We start from the raw sequence: 14,100 nt of genomic DNA on the forward strand, positions 1-14,100 counted from the left end.
TTATTCATTAGCACCTACAGGCACAATAGGTTACAATAGCACACAAATGAGCCCTATAGTTCGAATAATATTTTCCACTGTGTAACATCAATTGGCCTACAGTCAAAGAAGAAGACGAAAGCGTGTCAGGAACCCAGATGAGGTGTGTTTTGAAAAGGGAATCTCCCTCGTCAACTATGAATGAGTGCTTATACAGGCTGGTATTTTTTATTGATTTTTGTTTGTTTTGTTTTGTTTGTTTGTTTGTTTGTTTGTTGTTGTTTTTTACGAAAACGTATGCATACTACTTAGTAGTACATAGTTGTATATTTACAATGTACTCTTCCCTACTTTGGCAAAAAGAAGCAAGTGACATCGAGAACAAATACTACAAAAGAAGAAAATGTGTTTTTTGGGTAGGCCCTTTAACATGAATATTTGTGATGAGAAAAAAATGTCGGTATTCGTGCAAATCATATGGTGATGCATTTATGACAATTTGAAGAATTTTGATAATCCCACAGAAACAAATGACAATCATAGGATCTATCATGATAATGTTATACTTGCTTCCTTTTGCCAAAATATCATAGTTGTAACAAACATCTAAAATTGGCAAATGGAAGCATGTGACAATCATAATTTATCATAAGGATCTTACTTGCTCCCTTTTGCTAAAGTATTTTAAATTATATGTAAATATAAATGATTGGGCAAAGGGAAGCAAGTGACATTCATATCATGAGGTTGTATATTGCTTCCTTTTGCCAAGTTTTTTTCATGCAATTTTGTGCACTTGCTTCCTTTTGCCACCGAATATCTCAAAAATGGGCCAAAATTGTAACTTTTGGATTTTTCAGGCAAAAGGAGCATTCCTCAAATATACCAAATCAATAAAAAAGGTCAATATCCATGAAAATGTCACTTGCTTCCTTTTGTCAAAGTAGGGCAGCACTAGCAGAGCAGACACTCGTCACTTTCATGGCTTTTGAGTGTGTTTACTTTGCTGCCCTCAACGTTTGTTACCAATCTGCTCCGAGTTTACGTTTACCTGCTGCCTGTATCATTTGGATTTCTGTATGTAAAACCGAGACAGTCCGAGTGTTTATTAGCACAGCTGAAGGACATTTGGGGACAAAGAAACGTCTTCTATTAAAGGTACAGTGGAAAGAACAATTACTGAGGAAGCACATCCCATCTGCTAAAGGTTAGTATGCAGTCTGTACTGATACTTTGCGCATGTCCTTGAAAACAAGATAGACTTAACAGTTTATACACTGTAACTTCTTCGAGCAGACTATTAATCGGCCCGCGGGCGCGGCAGGTGAACTCAGCAGATACTACAGTACTCTCGCGCAGCTCAGCGCTGGTCTCCCGGTCGATATGGCCTATCGTGGCCTGGCTGATTGATGATGGCTTGAGTGCTTGTTATAATCTCTAACTAGTCTACTAGGTCTAGTTAGACTAACTAACAACTGCGTGCTGACATCAACATGTGATGTGTGGAAAAAAAAAGAAGTTGGTTTGTACATAATGCATAACCACTTCGTCTTCGATTCACATAGGATTACCTAACCGCACCAGCGACCGACCCCAACCCGAGTTTAAACAGCGCCCAGCAGCACCACAGCCTTACAGGGGTTAAGGATTTTTAGGCCTGGACCCCAGGTTAGGGAATAGGGCCTATTGAAAAATAAAGATACTGATGCAGATAAGATATAATATCTAATGTAACTTGCTGAGTATAGACTGTATTGAGTCTATATTACTTGCTTGAATACATACAGTGTATTAGTTATTACCCACATGAAGTTTTGTATCTCAGTTTTCTATTTGTTATCCCTCGATCTGCTCTGTTGTTTCTCATCTTGTTTAATGATGCTTCCTTATTCTTCTTTATCCATAACAGCAGGTTGCCCCTTTCGCTTTAGACCGATGGTATCTGTCTCTTCACGCATGTTTGGTTTCTTATCTGACGTTGGAACATGTTGTATAGTCAGCCCCCATTTAAATGGGGGTAATGGGGCGGGCTGACCATACTATACATGTCCCATCGTCAGATAAGAAGCCCACCATATTGAGACAGATACCATCGGTCTAATTGCCCCCATGATCCTTGGGATCATCACCAACACATCTCTGCCTACCGGTTGTCCACCCTCCCTTAATCCTCCTCCCTTACTTGTTGGGCTTCCTGCCCTTGACTTCTAACCCTTCCCTTTTGTTTTCTTTGTGCTGTGTCCCTAGCCTTCCCATGATTTTTCTTGTTTGTGGTCCTCATATGTAATTGCTTTTCCTTACTGTTTGTTATTTTGCCTCTGAAGCAGATGCTGCTAGGATCAAATGCACAGGCTCCCTGTTGACTCCAATATTCAATCTTATACTCAAACCTTGAATGCATCATTAACACCTGATCTTGATTGACTCAATCTGTCAATTTCCTCTGCACAGCATTAGACTCTGCAGATCTACTAGGTGCCACCTAACCGCACTGGCTTAAATACGAAGTGATAGGGCCCTACTGGTTACAGTACAGGGTTATGTGCCATCCATCTCTTTCAGTCTACTGTACAGATTATGCAAATGCATTATGAACAATAACTGTGTGGAATAGTTCTGACTTTAAATGACACATCTGGTTGTTTAAGGCAGGGTACAATGTATGTAGGGGTATTTGTACACCTTTTTAGTATCTTCACAATATATCATGATTGCACGAATTTCTGAATACTGTTTTATCTCTGGCAATGATAGGAAACGTCTTTGTGCAGCTGATTGACATTAAAAAAAAACCCACAAATGTTGTGAACATGGCTGGATGTCAGAGCAATCACACACTGAATACACGCATGCTACTCTCACTCAGTACGTCTATTAGATGCATATTTTGCCTGTACTGCTCACATTAGCCCCTAATTATTTTGTCTAGCCGTATTTGTGAGCTCGGCACCCTTTCATTAGTCTTCCTGCTCAATGGACGAGAACAGGAGTTTTCTCTTTAATAAATATCATTATTGTTATCATACCTCTTATGTTGCATGATTTAATACTGGTTTATTTTATCTAGCCTGATAATTTTCATATTTCATATTTTTCTGAGAGAGAATATTATTCCCCCTCCCCTTAAAAATAAGCAACGCCAGTATGAGTTGTATTGTTTTACCTGTTCCATAATACTGTAACAGACGGCGTTCCATACTGTTATTATGTTCTGTACACATGTTCGTGCGTTTTGCCTGTTGATTCGGTCACGGCCAATAAACACCTAAACACCTTACTCAGATCGTCTAATGTTTTGCCTTTTAATTACTGGCGTGGTGGCAGCGTCGGTTCAAATCCACGGACCATCAATTAACGCTACATGAAATCCAGAAAAAGGTAGATCCCGCCCGATATATTGGGGTTAGGCGTTCACCAGAAAATTGGTGTGATAATCTAGGTAAGGGATACACAGTTTGGAGTTTAGAGTCGTACGCAGCCATACGCACTGCAATGCTCGCAGCATCAACGAAGAGATGCGCGGCCGTGGCCGAGCCCAACCGGGGCAGCGCAGCATCCCAGCAGCGATGCGCTTCCGCCCCCAATGCGCCGGAGGTACCAAAGCACTGGTGCCCGGCTGGCAATACCGTTTCGGATCGAATTGTGACACGCCACATTGACCACAATGTTCCTCGTTTCCCTGCCGTTCTTCAGGGATATTCTGACCAGTCTTTGCACTTGACGGTTGAACTTTGAAGTGGGTCCACCATAAACATGGTGAGTGAGTCGACTGCCGACAATTTTGGTTTGGACGTTTCCATTGACGACTATGGTTACGAGGATTACATTGACCCTGATTTGTCATTCCCCATACCCCAGTCTGCTATCATAGGCCTCACTTCTTTCAAGTTACTGCATGGTGATGTTGCATTATGGTTCGATGGTTTCGTCGTCTCTGATGACATGATGAGTGCCCACCATGAAGAGGTAGATCTAGGTACCGGTATAGATTTTGTTGTGGCTAGTGCTGCCTTTATGGAGCAAAACGACATCTGTGTATGGCCTTCCAGGCGTATGATCTCGTTTTCCAATGGTTGTGTGTTCTCATACAATCATACCCACCACAATTGGTGTCAGTGACCGTGAGTCCCCTTGTGCCCGTGAGGGAGAGGTTGAATGTGAACGTGCCCCTGACAGGAACGCGGTACACGCTGTATATGAAGATGATAGGCATAAGGTTATGACTGTGTGTGAGGATGATGAGAGCAACCTATATGAACCTGCATTTGAAGACACTAACAACCCTGTCGTGTGCAAAGATTATGTGAATTAGTCTCTGTTTATCAATATGTTTCACAACAATGTAAATGGGTCTGAACATGAACATAACACTAATCCCCCACATGATGAGAATGTGAGTAAGATTCCCTATGAAATGGGAAAAGAGAACGAGAGTGAACATGCACATAAGCTTGTGTGTGAAGGTGATGAGAAGGTGTTGGAGCATGAACTCGGAACTGGTTATTCAGTGAATATGTCGCATGCAGTAAGGCAGGGACATAGCAAGGCTATTGAAGACAATGAACAGGGTTGTCCAAGTACTTCCACTCATTCAGTTAGGTCAGTACTTCCACGGGAAACTCTATCAGAGTATGACTACAACGGTGAGTGCAACCTGGGGCGTTTGGTAATCAGTTCTCAGTTGGTCAGTATGTCTATGGATAATGGTTATGACGTTGATTCTACAGCTACACCCCAGACTGAGCCTAGCTCTTGCTCTTCTCGAACTGAGCTTAGATGTACCTCTGGTTTTCTGCCCACTATGCTTAGCTCTGATGAGCCTGGTTATCCCCCCACTGAGCATAGCTCTGGTCGTACTCCAAGTGTGAAGAGCTTGGGATTTCCCGCTACCGTCTTCCCGCCATTTGACCCTTCGCCTTATTCTGGTCCGCCTATGACCAAGCCCAGTCCCGTCGTTCACTGGTCAGTGTACACGTATCACACAGTGAGTACCGCAACCAATCCGAAAGCTTGGATGTGTCTGCCCCTGATAGCGGTTGCCGTGGACTCGCGAACCAGGCTGACATTCCTTCTGCCTTGCACCCAGGACTTCACCGACTCACCAATCAACATCGCAGCACCGTCAGTCGAGCAGATGTCATGCATGCAAATCAGCATGCCTTCCCTGATAGCAGTGGCTATTCCGCTGGTGAACCTCCTGGTGATCCGACAACTGCGAGACCTGCTGTGAGTCCCTACAGTAATGCCGATGATGACACTGACCAAATCGCCGATCTTGACGTCGACAGCCATAGATCTGTCTCATCTCCATCCACCCCCGGACGGTGTCGGCCCCACCTACCGTGACAGCAGCCTCACCCGGAGTACATGCCCCCCTGAACCTGTGGCCCTCGCCCACCATCTTCCTTCAGTGGAGGAGGTCCTGTCCCCTGTGCCCCATATGGAACCCGGGGTGTATGCGTCTTCTTCTGTGCGATGGCCCCCGAGCGCCAATCCGATGATCTCCATGCACCTGCCTGTGGCACCGATAGTTTTGCTACCACGGACAGTTACCACCCATCCATGTTCGAGTTTCCCATCCCTCAGCACCCTTGAGTGGAGTCTAGCAGAACCATCCCAACCTCCCTTGTCCCCCTTTACTCCTGGGTAGTTGACATTTGTGGGGTGATTTTACCCTTCCTGTAGTTTTAAGTTACATTCTCAATGCTGTACTTGCATGTTTTGTTTAAATGTGTGTGTGTTTTTTAATATTGTTGTGGACTCCTGGTTTTGTAATATGGATCAATTTGTTCCCATGTCATCACTCATCCACCTGACTTTGATTTATGATTCTGTTTTAATGCATGTATCGTGTATGCCACTGATATTACCTGGTGCATGTTTTTCCAATGTATGGGTTTGTATCTGATAAAGGGCATCCTTTTGGATTTTTATTCCCTGAATATCTACAGTTTTAAAGGGCGTGTATGACTATTACATACATTGTATGGTTATTTATTTCTCAGTCTCAAGTGTAATCATGGATATAAATTATCTCTTTACTCATGTACTATAAATACAATCATACAGTAGTTGGTTTATGTATCCACCACCAGCACATTGATAAATTATGTACTAGTGTTTAAACAGCATGTATAATGTACTTATTTTTCTCTGTGGACATGTTGATCAGCCCTTTTTGAAGAACCATTCTCATGGGCCTCTCTTTGTATCTTATTATTGTATGTTTCACATTTTCTGATGTGAGGATGCTCCATTTTTATACATGTATTCCAGTTCTTGGATTGTTCTTTGAGTTCAAAACTAGAGCAAAAACATTTGATAGATATGTGATTTTTGCACAACTATTTGTGTGATATTTGATTATGTTTACATATTCTGATCTGCAGACTGTTTATCTGCATCCGGCCTCTAGGTTATTTGTTATGTTGCCTTGTATTTCATCATGTTATTTCCCTAGTGATATTTTATTCAATAATTTTGCCCCAGCAGTATTTACAGACAACTGTTGCCAAATATATATTTTTTCTCTCATTGGTGGATGGAAGATTGGCTGGTGTGTTAGTTAGTTTAGTTTTATTAGATGTACAATTAGGCAGATAGCCTTGACACAATTGTATTCGGGTTAGTAGTTATATTTTAAGAAAGATTTGTGGCAATGTTCATATACAGTCTCCCAAAACGCACATTATGAGCAACATTCTAGATGTGGTGAAGTTCTCAAAACAGAACTTGCTTATACATGTAGTTTTTTCATAGTCTGTGAAATGTGTAGACATGTTCAAGCAAGGTCATATTCTTAATTCAAATTAGTTGAAATAGAATAGTTGTGTATTTGTAGTTACGATGTCATTCGAAACTATAGTGAGAGGATTGTTAGTAATTGGGTTTTTATAACCCATGCCAAGGTCGCATTATATGGCCAGACAGTGGCTTAATGCTCTACTGACATTATTATAATTTTATGTAATGTTGTTGGCGGATGTTGATCAGTCCTGTTGTTTCGTGAAGTGTCCTATCAAGGGCCAGTTTAGGAAAGGTTGATATACTGCTGGTTATCATACTGGCATGAGTTTATTGTAGTTAATTTTGTTGAATGTAATTTCAGAGCGCAAAGTACCGTGTACATTAATTCTGTAATCAGAGGGGAAAAGAAAGAAGGTATCACGCCAGTATGAGTTGTGTTGCTTTACCTGTTCCATAATACTGTAACAGACGGCGTTCCATACTGTTATTATGTTCTGTACACATGTTCGTGCGTTTTGCCTGTTGACTCGGTCACGGCCAATAAACACCTAAACACCTTACTCAGATCGTCTAATGTTTTGCCTTTTAATTACTGGCGCAAACAACAATTATAGCAGTTACTGTACTTCACAGCAGTGCCACAGTGCACCTTTTCATTCTGTCAAGAGCCTGTTTTATCTGGGTGCCATGAGTTTTTAGGCCACATATTCATGCATTGATATTCATGCTGTGTGCCAAGCGCCTTCAATCAAAACTAAGTCTATCTGATTGATTTGTAGAGTTTTGCAATTATATTTTCATGGCATTTCTCCATACATCATCATACTTTACAAGTTCCAGGTTGTGCAACATGGATTTAGTAGAGCTTCTGTACATGGGGAGTCACCTCGAGTATGCAAAATTCTGCAAATGACAAAGTTCTGTCTCCAATACAGTCACTGATCTCACTGTACAACCCTTGGTAATTGGCTGCTTGAAAGATTGACAGAATTGTGCTAGATTAAACAAAACTAATAATAATGATAATTCAATAAATAAAGACAGGAGCATGCATGAAAGACTCAACCATTGCTGTAAACCACAATGGTAGTTCTACATACTCCTGTAGAGTTCATCCTCATAAAACTGCGTGGGAACAAGAACAACTTTCCCACAACTGCAAAGGGATGAAGAGCATGAACTAGGATCAAAATGCTCATCAGCACACTTTCCATCATGACTAGTTGGTGATGCCGTTGACTAGACGCCTAGATTGCTGAGTGAAATTCTGGCAAAAGCCTATCAACATAATTCATCCAGATCCAGATTTTGTTACTAGTTTGATGGCCTAGAAGAAAACTTTTAAAGCTGCATTGATTGAATCAATTTTTGGAGATATCCAGAAATGCATGAAAAGTGACTGATAGTCTTCTAGAGAAAATGTTTCATGTCAATTTCATCATCGTGCAGTACCTGAATGTTAATAGCATTATAATTCTATGAAGATTGTGACAAATTGCAGAACAGTCAATTAGTTTGTCTCCCACATTGGAATGATGTTGGCAAATGTTTCAATCCCAGGTGAAAAAAAAATAAAAATCTATTCATGAACGTTAACTATGGTAACACCATAATAAGCACCCTACTTTGTGTTTCATCAAATAGACAATGTAATCAGATAAATTCAGTACATGTACTCTATTCCAGCCAGAAAAACAAAACGAAACAAAACAAAACAAAACAAAACAAAACAAAACAAAACAAAACAAACCTCACACAAATGAACCCTTGAAATTTTGCAGAAGGGCAATGAGAAAGGTGTACACAGGCATGAAACGAACACCTCAAAAAAAAAAAACAACAAACAGAAACAGAGATGGCCAACGAAAGGGAGGGGGGGGGGGGAGGGAGGGGGGCATTAGGGACATAGAGTTGTAAATGCTGTGGAGATGAATCAAAATCAGACCCAAGACATTCTCACTAAAAACACAGTGAGTATGCACTAGACCCAGATACTTCTTCCATAGTAGCTCCGTTCAGACGGAGGCAGTTTTGGTCACAGTAACTTCGGTAGAAGGGTCAGAGGAAGCTCGGTTAGAGGAAGGTTGGAGGAAAGGTCAGAGTAGTGCCCGTCTGAACAAGGTCGTGGTAACTTCCTCCGGTCGAGGAACTTACCACGACCTCTTCCTCCGACCAAGATACTCCTGAGTTTTTTCAGGAGTATCTTCAGGATCACGTGTATCTCGCTACCACGACTAGCCGGTCGGAGCAAATTGCCCATGCGGACAAGCCCTCAGGGTATCTATGACTTTACAAACCTTACACGACCTAGGTAGAATTTCCGTAGTCAAATGCGAGTACACATGCGCGTGCAGACCAATTCTAACCTAGTTGATCGCGACGGAGAAGCTAGCGCTCAGAAATTCTCATCAACAAGAATGGAAAAGATAAATGCCGCTGGTAAAAAACAATGGTATTATCGACGTGAGCGGTGCTACCACTTCCGGAAGATACACCGACCCTCCACGGTGATCCCCACGAAGGCCGTGGTAAATCGGTCAGAGTTTCTTCCCACGACTATCGTGTGGACACAGGGTTGTAGTAAGATAAAGCATAAATTTGAATTCTACAGTAATTGCTGTCCCAGAAAATTTTACTCTGACTAGAAATACGTCTAAACATGGCTAGTGTTCCTTTAAAATCAGCAGCCTTATAAATAATGTGCCCAAGCAGTACCGGTAGTTGCCTTTGTGTTGCAATTGGGATTCCTGATCTATTTTCCATAAGTATATCTTTTAAAGGTTAATTAATGCAGTCTAAGTCCTCACACATGTTCAGGAATATCCGTGGAATTTGAGGCGAGGCTTATGTTGGGATCCTATTGCTGCTCACTTTTCATCAAGAGGATCAAAATCAGTCCTGGAATAGCCACACCAAAGCATGTTAAGGATGCTGGGATTATGTAGGGATTAAAGGACAAGTTCACCTTCATATCATATACGATTGGATTGAGTGACTGCAGTAATATTGGTAGAACACATCAGGAAAAGTTTAAGGAAGATCAGACAATCTGTTCAAAAGTTTTTGAAGTTTCAGTGTCGCCATCGCTGGATGAGAGGACTACTACAGTTTGTAATACCACATGTAGAATGATGAAGAAAATATGAATGAAAATTCAATGTATTTTCACTTTTCTTGCATAGTAAGCAATGCCGAATGTGTAGGGGTGGTGCAGCAGGGGGTGCCATTGACCCCCCACCTCAGAAAAAAAGTTCCATTGTTCCTGATGTGTACACACGAAGGATGATGATTTTCAAATCAAGCCAAATGTAGTGTTCTAAAACAATTTTAGACTATAAAAGACGTATGCTCAGTAATATGATTCTTGCATTGAGCTATATTTATTGCAAAGTAAATCATGGCTATAAAAGCGGATATTTTTTGTGAGTAATTTTTTCGCGCACGGCTGGGGAAGATGAGTTTTGCTTGTGTTTAATTCTGCAGAATCAAGACATGAACTACTAACATATTGCAAGCAAAAATATTTGTGTACATTTATTTTGTTCCGACTGCGCGAAATGTGCAAAATTTCAACACCATGAAAATGTCTTGTTTTACAGTGATTACTCAAAACACTGAATAATATGTGCTTCTTTATGCCAAAGTGCAATTTGTCAATCAGTTCCAATAAAAAGATATGTATATGAGGTAGTTATATGTCAATTTCATCTGGTATCTTAGTGATAATAACAACACACAGAAAACATTCTTACCACAGAGACTCGGACTTGAAATACTGTACTCCAGCAGGCAAAGAGTATAACGAGGAATTGACATAGAAATTGGTCAATTTGAGTGGCATTTGAGTCACATGTGTTCATCAACTTATTGCGTACCCATTATCACTGTTTGTTGTATTTGTGTGCAGCAGGATTGTTGTCACATTTCATGAATTAGAACCACTGATTTGACACAATAAGCAGTGGCGGATCCATGTAGGACCTCGCCAGGCGCACATCCCCCCCCCTCCCTTTATTTTTTGTTGAAACAAGAAATACAAAGAAAAAATGGAGGGGTGGTGCGCCCCCTTTAATCCTGGAAATGCTCCCCTTCTTTACTGAATACCTGGATCCCTCCCTGATAAGACTTGAGAGTGGAGTACTACAAGGGCTAGATCCTCATTTGATAGTTATTACAAGGTAATTGCATTGAATTTCATATTGCTTCTGAGTTAAGGGAAATATGAAATGCCATTATAAGTCAACATTCTTTGAATGATGTGCGACGCATGACAGTAGGCCTACACTTTGTGACCTGTATGACTTTATACCCCTTTCAGTAACTCTCTTGGCTCAGGCCAGGCCCGAGCTAAGTCGTAAAATTCTGGATGGGTCGGGCCAAAGTGGTCTGCGCCAGACTCGGGCTATTTTGGCCCTGCTATAAGCTAGCACCAGGAGTGGGCCAGGCTCGGGCCTGGCACTGATCTAAGAGTTTATGAATGATAGCAGCGCAGGCTCAGGTCAACATTCCTTGCACAATCAAAGGTCACAATTACCTTTACCATGGTAGTTATCCCTTATGTGGCCAAGTTTGTGAATGGGTCATTGTAAAAGTAGCGCGGCTCTCCTATTTTACTGAATACATTTTTTACTGCATGGGCCAGGAGCTGGCCAAATTTGCAGGAGTTACTGAAAGGGGTGCTAAATGATTACATATAATGGGTAGTTTGTTCATGGCTGGGCTAGTGTGGTGTACACACAATACATATATTCTGATTTGTTTAATCAATAATAGCTGTGGATTAATGTAATGTATTGTATACACCATATATAATTTTAGTGAGTCTAATTTTGTGGAAATCAGGACTTCCCAACAATTTTGCTGGTGGTTAGATTTGCGATGGTGGAGTACAGTAATGAATGAAGAAACGTGTGCATGCACATTGAATTCATGTTGGGATCAGAGCAAATATTTTTGCATTGTTATTAAGTTTGCAAATAGCACTCGACTTGCAAACTTTGTGAAAATAAAAACCCTGTAAAATATATGGCATATATGGTGATAAGTTTGGAAACCAAAAAGTCTTTATGACTCAGCCTTATCTTAGTCATTTCATAAATGTGAAGGCAGTGGGTGGGATGGTGCATTGTGAAAAAAGAATAAAGAATTAAAAAGAAATCATGGCCTGTTTCAGAAGAGAAAAAAAAAATGGAATAGACCGTCATTTGCTTGTATGTGATCACCTTTGGCATAAGATCATGAAATTCTGTGATGCAAATTGTTTGCTGGTCATTTACAAGTCTGGCACCATTATATGTTGTATAGATTTTCTCTCCTTTATTTTTTCCAGAATGCATGCCTCTAGAGCTACAGTAGTATTTATGTAGACGCTATAGTGACCTCTTCTAAAATTAGTCACTGCGGTGCCAAATTTAGCAACACCAGACTGTCTGACACAGTATGATGTAAATTAGCACTACTTCCTGTTATTAATGCTGCTCAAGGTAGGGAAAATTGAGTAGTGTACAAATTTCCAAAAAGGTATAACAAAATTACACATATGACACGTTCAGCCGGTGCCATGACCTAGACATACAGATGTATTTGAGTCAGTCTAATGCCAGACGCTGACAGCGAAAGTCCGCGCGTGACTTCCCTCGAAAGTTGTTGGTTTTTTAAAAAGATGAATGGAAGGCAATTTCGGCGTGTTTGACACGCGCAGGACTGTCGATGAGTAATCGCATCCTTTTTAGCCGCACATGCACCCCTGCATGCCAGTATGAGTCAGCCAGCGTTCTATAGTGTCCCCCCGGCACACAAATTCACTTTGAGAATTGTGTGCTCATGAATAGAGCCGGCGACATCACTTCTCCGCCTAGTGCTTTCTTGTTTTAAATAGCTTTTTGTGGGCAGTGTTGAGGCACCCTGACCAGTGTCGGTAAGATTTTGTTTTTGTTTTTGGAAATATGCCTTTATCTTTTTGCAATTACTGTCTGGCCGGAAATAAGCTATAGATGGATTATTTGGTAACTGTGAAAGTGGCAGGAGTATGTGTGTGCGAGAGAGATCAGTGTCATATTCTACAGGGTGTATTGTGCAATGTAGCCACAGTTTTGCTTGATTAGGGTCTTAAACCTACCTACGCTGTATGGGTAAAATGTTCTACAGTGCAAAGTATTTACATTGTAAACCATATTCGGCTCTTTGGTCAGGGATAGCATGACTGACATCTAGAATGTATTTAGCATGCATGTTTGTATGCATGTCTTTGTGCTGCTGTTTTGTTTCTTGAGACAAATTCCAAATATTGCTTCAGTGCCAAAGAAATCCCTCATTTGTATTAGATACTGAATACATCTTTGATATACAGTATACAGTCAAACCTGTTTTTAGCAGCCACCCAAGGAAGAATCAAAAAGTGACTGTTATGGAAAGGTGGCGGCTACTGACATCTTAGTGACAAGACCTACATGGCTTTCCTCTTGGGGGCTTGGGGGAATTGTTCGTAGTGGTTGTATAGGGCAGGTGACCACTATAGACAGGTGGCTGCTAAGGCAAGTGTGACTGTAAACTTAAAGATAAAGCGTAAAATACTCTGATGATAGCACGATCATTATGTTAAGAATGTTCTATTATAAAACACATTTCATAATCATGGGATATTTAACATGTAGGTGCTGTACAGACAGAATGAATAGATCAAGGAAGTGATTATATGACAGAATTATATGATAATTAGATAAGTTGCATCTTTCTGCTGACCAGCATGGATTAGAAAAGATAAAGACTGTTTTGATATTCTTAGCAAGTAGGAGTTAGTGGATCAAACAGAAGGAATGTGTGCTTCTAGCATTGTCAGCAGACATCTGGATAGAGTGGTGTGATATGGAACATCTGATGATATTTATCAGCTACTTAGACTGTCATTACAGTGCCCTATTGTTTTTCCCCTGAAACCAGGACAAGCTTTAAAGCTATCACTTAATATGCTTATAGTGTGATAAACCTGATGCATGAAAATGCTATACAGTAAACAGTATGCAAACCTGGGGCCTTCAAATGTGGTCATATCTATTGACTTTGAGCGTGTTTCTACTGAGCGATGAAAATTCGAGGTGATGCCAGCCGATGTGTGGTGATACCGGCCGATGCCGGCCGATACCGGCGGATGCGTGGTGACACCTCGAATTTTTCCTCAGTAGAAACAGATCGGGTAGTGGCCGATGCCGGGTGATGCGAGGTGCTCCGTCGTCCACCTATTGAGGTGTCGATGCGCGGTGACACGAAGGACGATTCTCAGTAGAAACACACCGGGTAGCGAAATTCGTGGTGTATCGGACGTCTAGAATTTCTCCCCGCGCTTTTCAATCGGTTCATCGCACACACTCCTTCGAC

General features: G+C 41.2%; 1 protein-coding gene across 1 annotated transcript in view; it reads left to right on the forward strand.

Moving 5' to 3' along the window:
* Positions 1–1,098: 1,098 nt before the first annotated feature.
* The window catches only part of LOC139718281 (minichromosome maintenance domain-containing protein 2-like), a 34,030-nt gene continuing 21,028 nt past the window's right edge, over positions 1,099–14,100 (forward strand). The window contains exon 1 of the mRNA XM_071629764.1: positions 1,099–1,186. The gene's annotated coding sequence lies outside the window, so the exon portion shown is untranslated. The remainder of the gene's footprint in view (positions 1,187–14,100) is intronic.

This window comes from Diadema antillarum, unplaced genomic scaffold (assembly GCF_040938485.1).
Source record: "Diadema antillarum isolate AM-2024a unplaced genomic scaffold, OU_Dant_1.0 scf00000092, whole genome shotgun sequence".
NCBI lineage: Eukaryota > Metazoa > Echinodermata > Echinoidea > Diadematoida > Diadematidae > Diadema > Diadema antillarum.